Below are 12,315 nucleotides of genomic sequence, written 5' to 3'. Positions count from 1 at the left end.
AAACAAAAAAAAAAAGAAAGAAAGGAAAGGAAAAAAAATCGCCTTAAGATTTAAAAATAAAAAGTGCTCAATGGGACCAGGAAAGTAACTCACAAAAGTAGATTGCTTGACAGTTTGCTTCTCTCTTGTTGAGGATAAAACACTGCCAGAACAGACTTGGAAAGGAAAGTATTTATTCGCCTTATGGGTTATAGTTCAGTAGTAAGAGAAGTCAAGGCAGGAACGTGGAGGCAGAGACTGAAGGAAAGGCAGGAACCATGGAGAAGCTGGCTATGACATGAGCATCTCGTTTTCTCACACTTCCCAGGACCACTTTTTTGGGGTGGCGCCAGCTACAATGGGTGAGCCCTCCCACACCAATCATTCATTAAGACAATGCCTCCTGGATGCACCCACAGGCCTATGGGATGAAGGCCTCCCACCATGCAGGTTCCTTCTTCCAAAGGAACTCCAGTTTGTGACAAGTTGACCAAAACTGACCAGCACATTGCTTAAATGTGAAGACGTGAGTTTGAAGCCCAGAACCCACATTTACAAAGCCAAGCATGCTTCTCCATGTTTGTAATCCCAGTGCAGGAAAGTCAGAGACAGACACATCCCAGAGGCTTCCTGGCCAGCTGGCGTAAGTCCAGATAGTGGTGAACGGCACTTATGAAATAACACCTGAACTTGAACTTGTACACACACACACACACACACACACTGTGCTATAGTCCAGCCAGTGCTACCTGTTGGTGCTGGCTTCCTATGGTACATTTCTAAGAACGAATGAGCTGGTATTGATGCCTTAAAAGCCAAGTCTTATTTGAATATCCTTAGTCACTACACAAAGCCTTCTTTCTGTCTCTGGATCCAGTTCAGGGTAGGGCGTGTAGTTCAATCCACACTCCACATATTGAGCCACTATAATTCCTACTTTCACAGCTGGTCCTCAGGATCCATATTCAAGAACCCTTGCACCCCACCATCAGGCTATATTTAAGCAGAAGACTCCCACAGGCAGAAGCCTCGGTATCTGGCACAGTTCTTTTTTGAGCTGACCCCATAATAGAGGCTCCTGCTGAGCTAACCAAACTGTCTCCAAGCACGAGCCTTCCTTGGCACCTTGTTCCAGTCTTCTTGGGCCCTTTGCTTTTCATTTGCTTCTAAATAGAAGTTTCCCACCGGCCTTTGACTCCTAGGTTCACATCCCAGTCACATCACCCTTCAGAGCAGGGTTTGACAAGGTGATTTTTCCCCCCATATGCAGGGCTAGCTAAGTTTCTTTTAGTCTAGAATGTAGGCTCCTGCTTCAAGTCTAGCTAAAAATTGTCATTAGATAATCTAACTGGCTCCCTTCAGAAAACTGCGTCTTCCAGGCAAAGAAACAGCAGACTCTGTAAAATCTATCCCTTCAGCTAAGACCTTGTTTTCCTCTGGAGTCTCCTACTGGGGCACACACACCTTAGGACACTGGCATTATGTCAAGCATGAAGAGCCACTCTGAAACACATAATAAGGACCCCCTTGGTGAAGTCACTGATTATTCAGGCCCTTGGCACATAGGATATAGGGTAGTAAAGTTTGTCTGAATCAGTACTCATGAGCTGAAGCTCAGGGGGTAAACATTTGAATTTAAGCCATCTTTCTTAGAGGGCTAGCTGCATCCTGCTTCTGGTGGCTGGATCTGCTCTTCCTGGTATGTCTCCCAAGCAGTTCTCTGCACTCTCCACACTAAATGCTCAGCAATCAGCAGCTGGTGAGAAAGGTACACTCAAGTCTGTGAATGAAAGAACGTTTTGAGAACATTTAGAGACGATTTTGTGATTTTAAATATATGTTAAATTCCATACTATATTTTTAAACTTATATAAATATTTAAGCCTATGGAAGTCACAGGTATTAAATTTGGCCAAGAAAAACTATTTGTTTCAGCTATTTTTGTTGTTTTGTTTTTTGTTTTTTGAGCCAGGGTTTCTCTGTGTTGCCCTAACTATCCTGGCCTTCCTGTGTAGACCAGGCTGGCCTCGAACTCACAGAGATCTGCCTGCCTCTGCCTCCCAAGTGTTGGGATTAAAGGCATGCACTACCACTGCCTGGCCTGTTTCAGCTATTTTAATGGACATAAAACTATTAGAATATGAATTTTAAAACAAGGTTAAACACCTGGAAAAATTATTGCCTATATAAACTTAAATTTTTATTCACTTAGACAATATTTTATCTTAAAATGGATGCTTATTTGTTTGTTTATTTATATGTGAGAGGCATACATGTTTTAGAGGTCAGATGACAACTTGTTGGAGTTGATTCTCTCCTTTATCATGCACACCAGGAACTGGAGGTCACCTGATTTGGCCACAGATGGTTTTACTAATTGTGCTATCTCACCAAATCTCTGGAAGTACTGTCAAAGTAATTGATATTCCCAATGTCTTAATTAGGGTTTCCATTTCTATGAAAAGACACTATGGCCAGAGCAACTCTTATAAAGGAAAATATTTAATTGAGGCTGGATTTCAGTTCAGAGGCTTTGTCCATTATCTTCATGGCAGCAAGCATGGTGGCAGGCAGACAGATATGGTGCTGGAGAAGGAGCCAAGCAGGCAGCAGGAAAAGAGAGACACTGGGCCTGGGATGAGCATCTGTAACCTCAAAGCCCATCCTCAGGACACACTTCCTCCAACAGGCCACACTTACCCCAACAAGTACACACCTCCTAGTAGTGCCACGCCCTAATGTCCAAAGCCGTTCTATTCAAACCAACACACCCCATTACATGAAATATTTGTCTTTGTTTAGCTCAGCTTCTAATGGTCTCCATCATTATCCGTTTTTTTTAGAATGCCTGCTCAAACATGAGTACAATTCTTCACAGATAAATTTGATGATTTTCATTTGTTTGTTTTTCTATTTCATTTTTAAGGTTATAATGTAATTATAAATTTTCTCCATTCTATTTGCCTCCTGCAAGCGTTACTATATACCTTCAATTGCTCTTTTTCAAATTCATGGCCTCTTTTTTATTAATTAATGTAATTTTCATTACATGCATATATGTATGCATATACACATATATTCTTTTATATATAACATGTTCAGACTATATAATGTTATTTATGTGTTTGTTTTTATAGATAACCATTTGTTACTGAATAACCAATTTCTGCTACTCTCAGCATTCCTTAGCTCACAAGAGTTGAGGGCTGCTGTCTTTCCCCTGTAGCATCTCTATTGTCCTTCTTCAGGCCATGATAAAGCAGCCATGCAGTCATGTTATTGAGACTTCATGGGTGCAACTTCTGACACTATTAGGAGACTTCTCTGAGAAGAAGGAGGGCAGTGGGAGGAGGGGTGCATGAGGCCAGGACTGGGAGGAGAGGGGGGAGGGGCTGGGGTCAGGCTGCAAAGTAATGACAGTAAGAAAGGAAGGAAGGAAGGAAGGAAGGGAGGGAGGGAGGGAGGGAGGAAGGAAGGGAGGGAGGAAGGAAGACTGGCTTTTAAAAGGTGGTTTGGGGCAAGCTGGACCTTCTCTTTATGGTTCACAGAGGCTGAGATTTCAGGTTGTGCACATCAAGAAAACATCTTTTGGCCGGGTGTGGTGGCGCATGCCTTTAATCCCAGCACTCAGGAGGCAGAGGCAGGCAGATCTCTGTGAGTTCGAGGCCAGCCTGGTCTACAAAGCAAGTCCAGGACAACCAAGGCTATGCAGAGAAACCCTGTCTTAAAAAACCAAAACAAACAAACAAACAAACAAACAAAAAACAATAACAAAAAACCAAAACAAAACAAAAAACAAACAAAAAAAAACACCTTTCTGAATGACTATGCTAAAGGTCTAGGATTTATTGAGACACACAAATTACAGGGCTTGGCAGGTGTTGGAGCAGTTACTTTAGTCTGACGGAGTGCTGTTTTTATTTGTGCATTCATCACAATAAAATGATTTTGATTTTAAATCTGTGGACCACCCTGCTCCTATTTCTACTCAAGAAAATCAAGTATATGCTTCAAATTTTTATTTATCTAAATGAATGCAAGACAAAAAGAGCAGCCTTGAGTTTAGATATTTTATATATGATGTTTTTTATAAGTATTTTACACATTGTAAAAACAGTAAGACTTGGATTAAAATGGAAAAAAAACATATCTCTGATCAGAAGATATAGTGAACCAAACAACCTCAAGGAAACCTTTATTTGTAATATCATTCTGATTTTAAAATAATAACTGCCACCAGTGCTTCCTGGTGAGATGTCAAATTCTAGGGCAAAGGCAGGAGATACAAAAGAACTGGCCTGGAACATCTGACAGCATCACAAAATAAGGAAAGGCACAAGAAAACGAAATAAAGGCTATTGGATAAATAAATAACCTTTGCAGAGGAACTCCACATCACTTATAGAGCATCTGTCCTTTAAGAGAGATCAAGAACAACTTGTAGCCAGGCAGGGTGGCGCATGCCATTAATCCCAGCACTTGGGAGGCAGAGGCAGGCTGGTCACAGTGAGTTCGAGGCCAGCCTGGTCTACAAAGCGAGTCCAGGACAGCCAAGGCTAACACCTAGACCCTGTCTTGAAAAACCAAAACCAAAAGCCAAAACCCAAAAAACAAACAAACAAAAAAATTCCAGAACAAAAAAACGTAGTGACTGCCAGGTGCTATGTACAAGGATGCAAATAGTCAAAGCTTCCTTTCCCTGAATCTCTCTAAGGTGGAACATGGAAGGCTGAAATAATCCCTACCAGCCTCCCTGTAATAGGAGAAAACTGGTACAGAGGACAGGATGAATGCAGATGGATACCATAGTTAACTTTCTGTTTACGCAAAAGTTTTCTAACTTTGGAGCCTCTGCTTTGACCAGTGATCATAACACAATAGCCCAAGTGAAGCCGCCATTTGTAACACAGACCATAAAAGCCAAATGAGAGAAAACAGGGTCTCTGAAGATACAGTTAGGCAAAAAGCCAACAAGTTGGCTAGTGACCCCCCTGACCCCCAGCACTGTCATAACCTGATGTAGACCTCTTACTTTCTGGAGGCTATAGAGCAATATGTCACACACACATACACGCACACGCACAAATATTTAAATTTTGCTGGAGGATTCATGTGATTGGTAAAGTACCTCCGATGAAACCATGACCAGGTGGGCTAGGATTACTACTACCTTAAGTAGTAAGAGACCCTTGTCTGCAACATCACGGGAGGCCATGAAGAAGGGGTCTGTGGAGAGAGCGAGCCAAAACTTACCAAAGCATAAACGACGTCAAATCACTGGCCTGTCCCTTAAAAATGACACATCTCAAGCAAAACACAAAATGAACAAAACTAAAAAAGACTTGAGGGAAGATGTGAATAGATTCGTGGAGTACCCAAGACAGAACTCACAAGTGAGTGCTTTATAACGGGCAGATGATGGCAACGGATGGCCAGGAAGTGAGGGAAGAAACTGAAATGGCCTTAAAGAAAGACAGGAGAAGGGAAGGAAGACAGTTAATAAGACAACCAGCAAAGAAAAGTGCAATGCAATGGTATGTCTCCATTGCAGACAGCCTGGCCATGGGGCTGCTGATTGCCCTGATGTGCTAGAAAGTCAGAACATGGGCACTGGCTGCGTGTCCAAGAAGCACATGATCACCGAGTGCAGAGCCAGCATAGCCCTCGCTCTCGGTCAATTTCCATTTGCAAAATGTTTTGTCTGTGGACAAATGGGACACCTGTCCAGGTCCTGCCTTCATAACACCAAAGGCGTCTATGCTGATGGTGGTGGCTGTAAGCTCTGTGGCTCTGTGGAACATTTTAAGAAAGATTGCCTTGAAAATCAGAATTCAGTTCGAATCATCAAAGTTGGTTGCTGGACAAAAGGAAGGAGTGTAGACGATGAAGAAATTCTTCATGTGCCCAAACCACAGAAGCCTAAAATAAAGTGCCCAAAGTTGTTTTTTTTGATAAGAATCAGTACCCTTGTTAATTATCACCTTACTGTTACTTTCCAAAGTAGGCCCCTGGAGGTTACAGCGGGGCACCTTCAGAGGCAAGTCTGTATCACAAACTCTGACTTTAGTGGGGGCAAGTTGCTGTCCGTCAAGGAGTACAGGATGCACTCTCTAGACTCACACACCTGTGTGTGTGTGTGTGTGTGTGTGTGTGTGTGTGTGTGTGTGTGTATCTGTCTGTCTTGTCTGTGTGTCTATCCATATTCAAGACAGATTCTATGTAGCCCAGGTTGGCTTCACACTAGTGACCCTGCGTCAGTTTTCTGAGTGCTGAGATTAAAGGCAGTGAGCCTAAGAACATACTTTAACAGACAGAACATAGACATACCTAAGTGGCTGTATACCTGATTATGGCTGTCATCTCTATAAATGTAAATTATGAATCAAAATTGACCACTTCTAACCAAAGCACATAGCCTTGAGTTTGTAAATAAATAAATGTTTTGTTATATGTTGTTTAAAAACTTTTAAGTATTATTATGTGCATATTTTTCCTATTGTGCATGTATATAGACTACTTATAAGACTATTACTCTGATTCCTATTAATAAACTGCTTCATGTCCCAGCAGTGTGTTATTTATATAACACAGCCACTGAACAGAATGCTTCACACATATTATGATTCAGAATGTATAAGTTCATAGAAAAATCTCACAGTTAGTATAAGGAGGAACTTTTACAAATAGAAAAAAATGATTAGATCTATAATAATTGAAAGTATATATCTATAGTTATATAATATATATGTACAATATATAGCTATACAATAAAAAATAAATAAAATTATAAAGTCAGTATAATTATATAATATATTTCTTTGAAATTTTACAAAAACTCTATAGTAAAAAATGGAAAAGTAAAATGTAATAAGAAATAATTAGAAATCAAGAGGCAGTTATTATTAATACAAGTTTTTCTATTTTTTTGCTCATGTAAATATGGTTTTGCTTTATTTGGGACACTGATTATGTAACTCAACAGGAGATCTTCTTACAGTGATTTTCAAAAATATAATAAAAATATTATACAAAATATAATAAAAATATTATACAAAAATAAAAATACTGGACATATTAGTTATTTGTTCTCTTGTTGCGCTAAAATACCCTGACATAAACAGCTTAGGATCATCATTCAAAAGTACATCAGTGGCAGCAGAGAAGTCAGGACGGCTGGAGCTGGAGGCAGTGGTCATATTGTCTCCACAGTCAGGGAAAGGAGAGTAGTGAGTGGACCGGCTTAGCTGGCCTCCTCCGTTATATGAGACGTATAAGCAGGGACAGTGTGAGGATCCCACTCTCACCCAGGGCTGCTCTTTCTAGCTCACAAGCGTAATCTAGAGCATCCTTCACATGGAGCCCGGAGGCTTATCCGAGGAGACTCTAGGTCCTGTCAGGCTGACATCCGTGTCAACCAGCACACCAGGTTCCAGAGAGCTCAGGAATGCATGAAGCCAAATCACTGGAGCCCATAGGAGCAGAAAGCAACGCAGTTTACCAGGCTCCATGTGCTGGGGAAAGAGAAAACATGAGTAGATGCTAACCAAAGACACCAAACTTCAGTTAGGAAGAATAAGCTCAAAAAATTATATCACACAAAACATTGACTGGAGTTAAGGACAGTATATTATATTTTTGAAAGTCACTGTAAGAGAAGATATGAAGTGTTCTTATTGTGAAAATGGTGACATAATGCCAGTCATTTACTCCACTCAGGCATTTTACAAGATGAATATATCTTTCAAAGTATCATATGAACATGATACACACACACATATATATATATATATATAATGTTTATTGATTTAAAACTAATTTTAAAATGAGAAGTGACTTTAAATATTAAATCTAGTTTTGCTTTTAAAGTACTTACTTTTAAAACAATATTTTTCTTATCCTAGTCATATCATCTTCTCTTCCATAAGCTTCTCACAGCTCAAAGGATAAAATTGCTATGTAGAAGGTCACAAAAGGCATTCTTAGGAATCTAAGAAAGCTCAAAATTCAAGTGAAACATCACTATTCACACACACACACACACACACACACACACACACACACACACACACACACACGTCAGCACAAGAACCCAGTAAGCCAAACAAGGCACACATCAGACAAATAGGAGGGTGACAGCATGAAACAGGCATGTGCAATAAAACACCGAGAAAACTGATTCTTCAGGAGGAACTTGAAGTATTTAACAAACAGGTTTTACCTTGGCTGGATGGAAGGATGTGAGCATGCCCAAGGATCTACTAATCCAGGAATAAGTGATGGGGTTTCTGTCTTTTATACCAAGTCATCCTCATGTTTCTTACAAATATAAAGATGGTGGGCCCATGAGAGGGCTTGGTGGACAATGGTTCTTGTTGTACACACTGGTGATCTAAGTTTCTACCCAGAACCCAAGAAAAAGTAGACAGAGAGAACTGACTCCATGACATTGTCTTCGGACCTTCACACACGTGCCACGATGTATACACATGGCTGTATAATATACCCATCTGTAATAATGATGATGAGCTCATTATATAAATGCACCTATAAAAGGGAACAGGTAAGCTCATGAACACAGACCTTAAAGTTTATTGCTTCTTTGAAAATGTTATGCTTGTCCTTAGTGTATCTTGATCATACCTAAAGGAGCTGTGGCCAGCTGGAGCACCGGGAGATTGGCTCTGGCAGGCCTTGTCCTTCTCCCCCATTCCCTTCTGTCTTGCTAAAAACCATTAGATGGCATTCTTAAAGCTAGTCACCAAAGTCTATTCCCTTACTTGGCCACTTCCTCCTTCTGAGGCTCATTACCAAGGTCCAGCTATCAAAGTATTGAAGTCCAACAATTAAATGTCCCTTTTTGGTTTGCTTAATTAACACACCCAATTAAAATTAAACACTTCATCCTAAACCAAGTTTCCCCTTGTACCCATTTTCCTATGGGTCACAATGGTCTCCTCTCTATTCAAAGGCACTCCTTTGTCCCCTGGACGAATTCCTCTCCTTCCTCTCTCTTGTTCGCTCTCCTTCTTCCTCATCCTCTGTCTCCTGTGTTTGTCTCTTATTCCCTGGCCCCTGTCCCTCCAGGACAAATAAATCTCTTTCCTGTTGAGAACTTGGTCTTGGGGTGTCCTGAGCCCATACTTTTCCTTCCAGTACCCGCCCTTTGCTCCCCACTGCCAGCTTTTGCCATGATCTCCCTGGACATCTCCCTCCTAACTTCTTATTCCTCTTTGGTGTTTGCTTCCTTATTTATTTTAATCCATTGAATTCAAATAGCAATGCCCATATGCCCACGAACTGGAGTATGGAGAACCTAACCCTGGCCACACTCCTAAAGAAAAATGGCCTTTCCTCTGTGCACAGAGGAAAGAACGAGTTTATGGTTTTTCTGGAAGAATGATAGTACATGTTTTTAACCATTGAACCATCTCTCCAGCTGGGTCAAAGCAGTGTCCACCATCACAAGTGGAGGAGGAAAAGAGGACATAGTAGATGAAGAAAGATAGTTGGGGCAACTGGCGTGAGTATATAATACACAAGGTATGGAATCTTCATGATCTTAATTGTTGGGATTGCTTCCCAAGCCCTGAGACATAATAGTGGGACATGCTAAACACCCCTCTCTAGAAGAACAGAAAGCTATCTGACATGCTCTGGTGAGTGAAAACCGTTTCTATTGGCCTTTGAAAACACACTTCTCAGAATATCTTCCCTCCTCAGCATGATGAACGTGCAATTCAATGAACTGCACTTGCTCTCTCAGGTCATCTAATCTACATTCGTCATTAATTTCGGGAAGGTTTCATTTAATATTTTTGTATGAATAGTTGATAGTTAAATTGTTAATAGTGGATAGCTGAAAGAGGCCGGCTAAGTTGTGGTTGAGGGCACAGTTTTTAATTACTTAATCCAGTAGGTGTTCAGTACTCTCCCGCTGCATGCTAGCGACAGACAGAAAAGAAAATTAAAAGAATTTCATGGCCATCCTTTATTCTTTGCATTTTAGTAATGGGTGAGAGAAAATGAGTAGTGAACAGAAAGAATTATTTTTTCAGAAAAGCATAGGTACAGTGAATAAAATTAAGAAGACGGGACAAGAATAACTCAGAGCGCGAGGGAGAGACACTCTCACAGCTTTGCATCATCGAGCCATGAAGATGAATGTGAGTGCTGCCCGGTGGGGCATCCAGGAAGAGCACACGTCAGCTAAAGCAACATGACTGAAGGCTGAACAAAAATAAGACCAGGGTGGTTAGAGTATTAACCCAGAGCCTAGCAGAGATGACTCAGCAAGGCAGGCGGTAGAGTACAGAAGGCTTTGGTCATCCTGGGAGGGTATGTATGTTTTATTCTAGGGACAATGACACTTAGGTTTATTGACACTTAACAACTTGGCCTGAACATCCTGCTGGAATGGAAAATAAAAATGAAAGAGAGAAACCATAACACTAATTAATACATCTGACTGGAATCCATATTAATGTATATATCTACAGGCCTATATCTCTCTTCCTCTTCAAAAGACTGTTTAGTCCAAGGAGAATTGTATCTAAACCCTTGGATCAGAATCCCTGAAACTCTTGGTTATAAGTCTGGTGTTGTTATTGGTAATGGAATTGCTTGTCCAGACTAGCTTTAAATTTGCAAATACTTGCAAATTATTGGAATGGACACACAGAAGTAGTAAGCTAGCTTCAGGTAAGAGTGACCATCTCTTCTGCTAAGAGCTTGGCACATACAGTCAGGTTGGAGTAACATGACTTGGGTTTCTATACTGAACTAGTGGCAGGACACAGACACTCCCTCGAACTGGTCCTTTGTCTCTCTCTTCATTAATCCTGTGAAAAGGTTCTCCAGAGGGCAGAGCAGCTGGCTTAATAGGTAACATACCTCCTACAGATGCATGAGGGCCTGAGTTAGAATATCCAGTACTCATAGAAAAGGTGTGACAGTGTGTTTTAGTAGCCACAGCTCTGTGGGTCAACACCCTGGAGGCCTTGCTGGTCTTCCAGTCTAGCCAAAATAGCTCCAGATTCAATGAGAGACCCTATTTTCAAAATAAAGAGGAAGGTAAAGTACCATAGGTGAAGACATCTGGTATCAACCTTTGGCCTCCGCACATGCATATACGCGGAAATGTACCCATACATGCGCAGCTACCAGTCCTGGGCCCACACATATGTTATTCTAAAGACTTAAGTACTGACTTCAGGCATGTCACAGATTTTAACTCTCCTTGCAAAGAAATCCAGAAGGCAAATAAATCTGGGTATCACAATCCTTTTAGTCATACACACACACACACACACACACACACACACACACACACACACACACACAACCTCCTTCAAATTACTAAGATTTTAATATTCCAGTTTTATCCTCAGTTTGTTATTATCATGAGGATTCTATTGACAACAGAGGGTTTTTTGTTTTGTTTTGTTTTGCCCACCATGCTACCAATTGCAATGCTATGTTTAAAAAAATAATTACAGATGGCAATCTATTTGGCAAATATCATCTATAAAAATAAAATAATAATTCTCTAAATTGATTTTCTGGTTCATCAGACAATTAAAGCAGATGAGTTTGGGGCTGTTCGTTTTTTCTTTTTTTTTATGCTTTGGTCAGTTATGCACAGAAAGCTGGCAGAAGAAGCATCAGTACTTTCCATTTTGAGAAGATTGCCAAGAAGAGTCCATTTATTTCCAGAGTAACCTTGAAAATATTCCTTTAAATTTTAAGCAAAGGAAGCTTTATTGTGAAAAAAAGCACCTCTCTTAATGAGGGTCTTTCACTTGGATAGCATTCTTAATGCTTGTTTCCCAATAGGATTATAAATCATTATCACAGATCACCATCCACTGATCATTCCTTTCTCCAAAGGGTGTGACTCAGCAGGAAGAATAAACATCTGATGCTTGTCTGGAATGCCCATTTGAAACATCACCCTCTATACGTCCATAAGTTTTCCTCTGGAAGCTATCGCTCCTTTCCAAAAGTGTTACACAAGGGACTCATAAAGGGCAGGTAGACAAAACGGTACCGAATGAAAAGTATGTAAGAGGCGTGACATGTGGGCCATGTAAGAGTCAGGAGGGTAGAGTGCATTTGCGAGCTTATTTAATCAACATCCTTTTTGAAACTGCATATGTATACACGTGCGTGAGCACGCGCGCGCACACACACACACACACACACACATACACACGCACACACACACACATACACACGCACACGCACACATACACACGTATGGACAGTCAAATGCTTTGATTCTAAGTATGTATCCATTCTTGGTCACAAAGTGGAGAGTGCTGCAAGGAGAAAAATATT

General features: G+C 40.7%; 1 pseudogene; it reads left to right on the top strand.

Moving 5' to 3' along the window:
• The first annotated feature begins 5,120 nt into the window (after window positions 1-5,120).
• LOC127205158 (zinc finger CCHC domain-containing protein 9-like) lies at window positions 5,121-7,454 on the top strand (annotated as a pseudogene).
• The last annotated feature ends 4,861 nt before the right edge of the window (window positions 7,455-12,315 follow it).

The sequence above is a fragment of the Acomys russatus genome, chromosome 21 (genome assembly GCF_903995435.1).
Source record: "Acomys russatus chromosome 21, mAcoRus1.1, whole genome shotgun sequence".
NCBI classification, from domain to species: domain Eukaryota; kingdom Metazoa; phylum Chordata; class Mammalia; order Rodentia; family Muridae; genus Acomys; species Acomys russatus.
The sequence above is the reverse complement of the archived record's forward strand: the minus strand, read 5'-3'. Positions and strand labels throughout refer to the sequence as shown.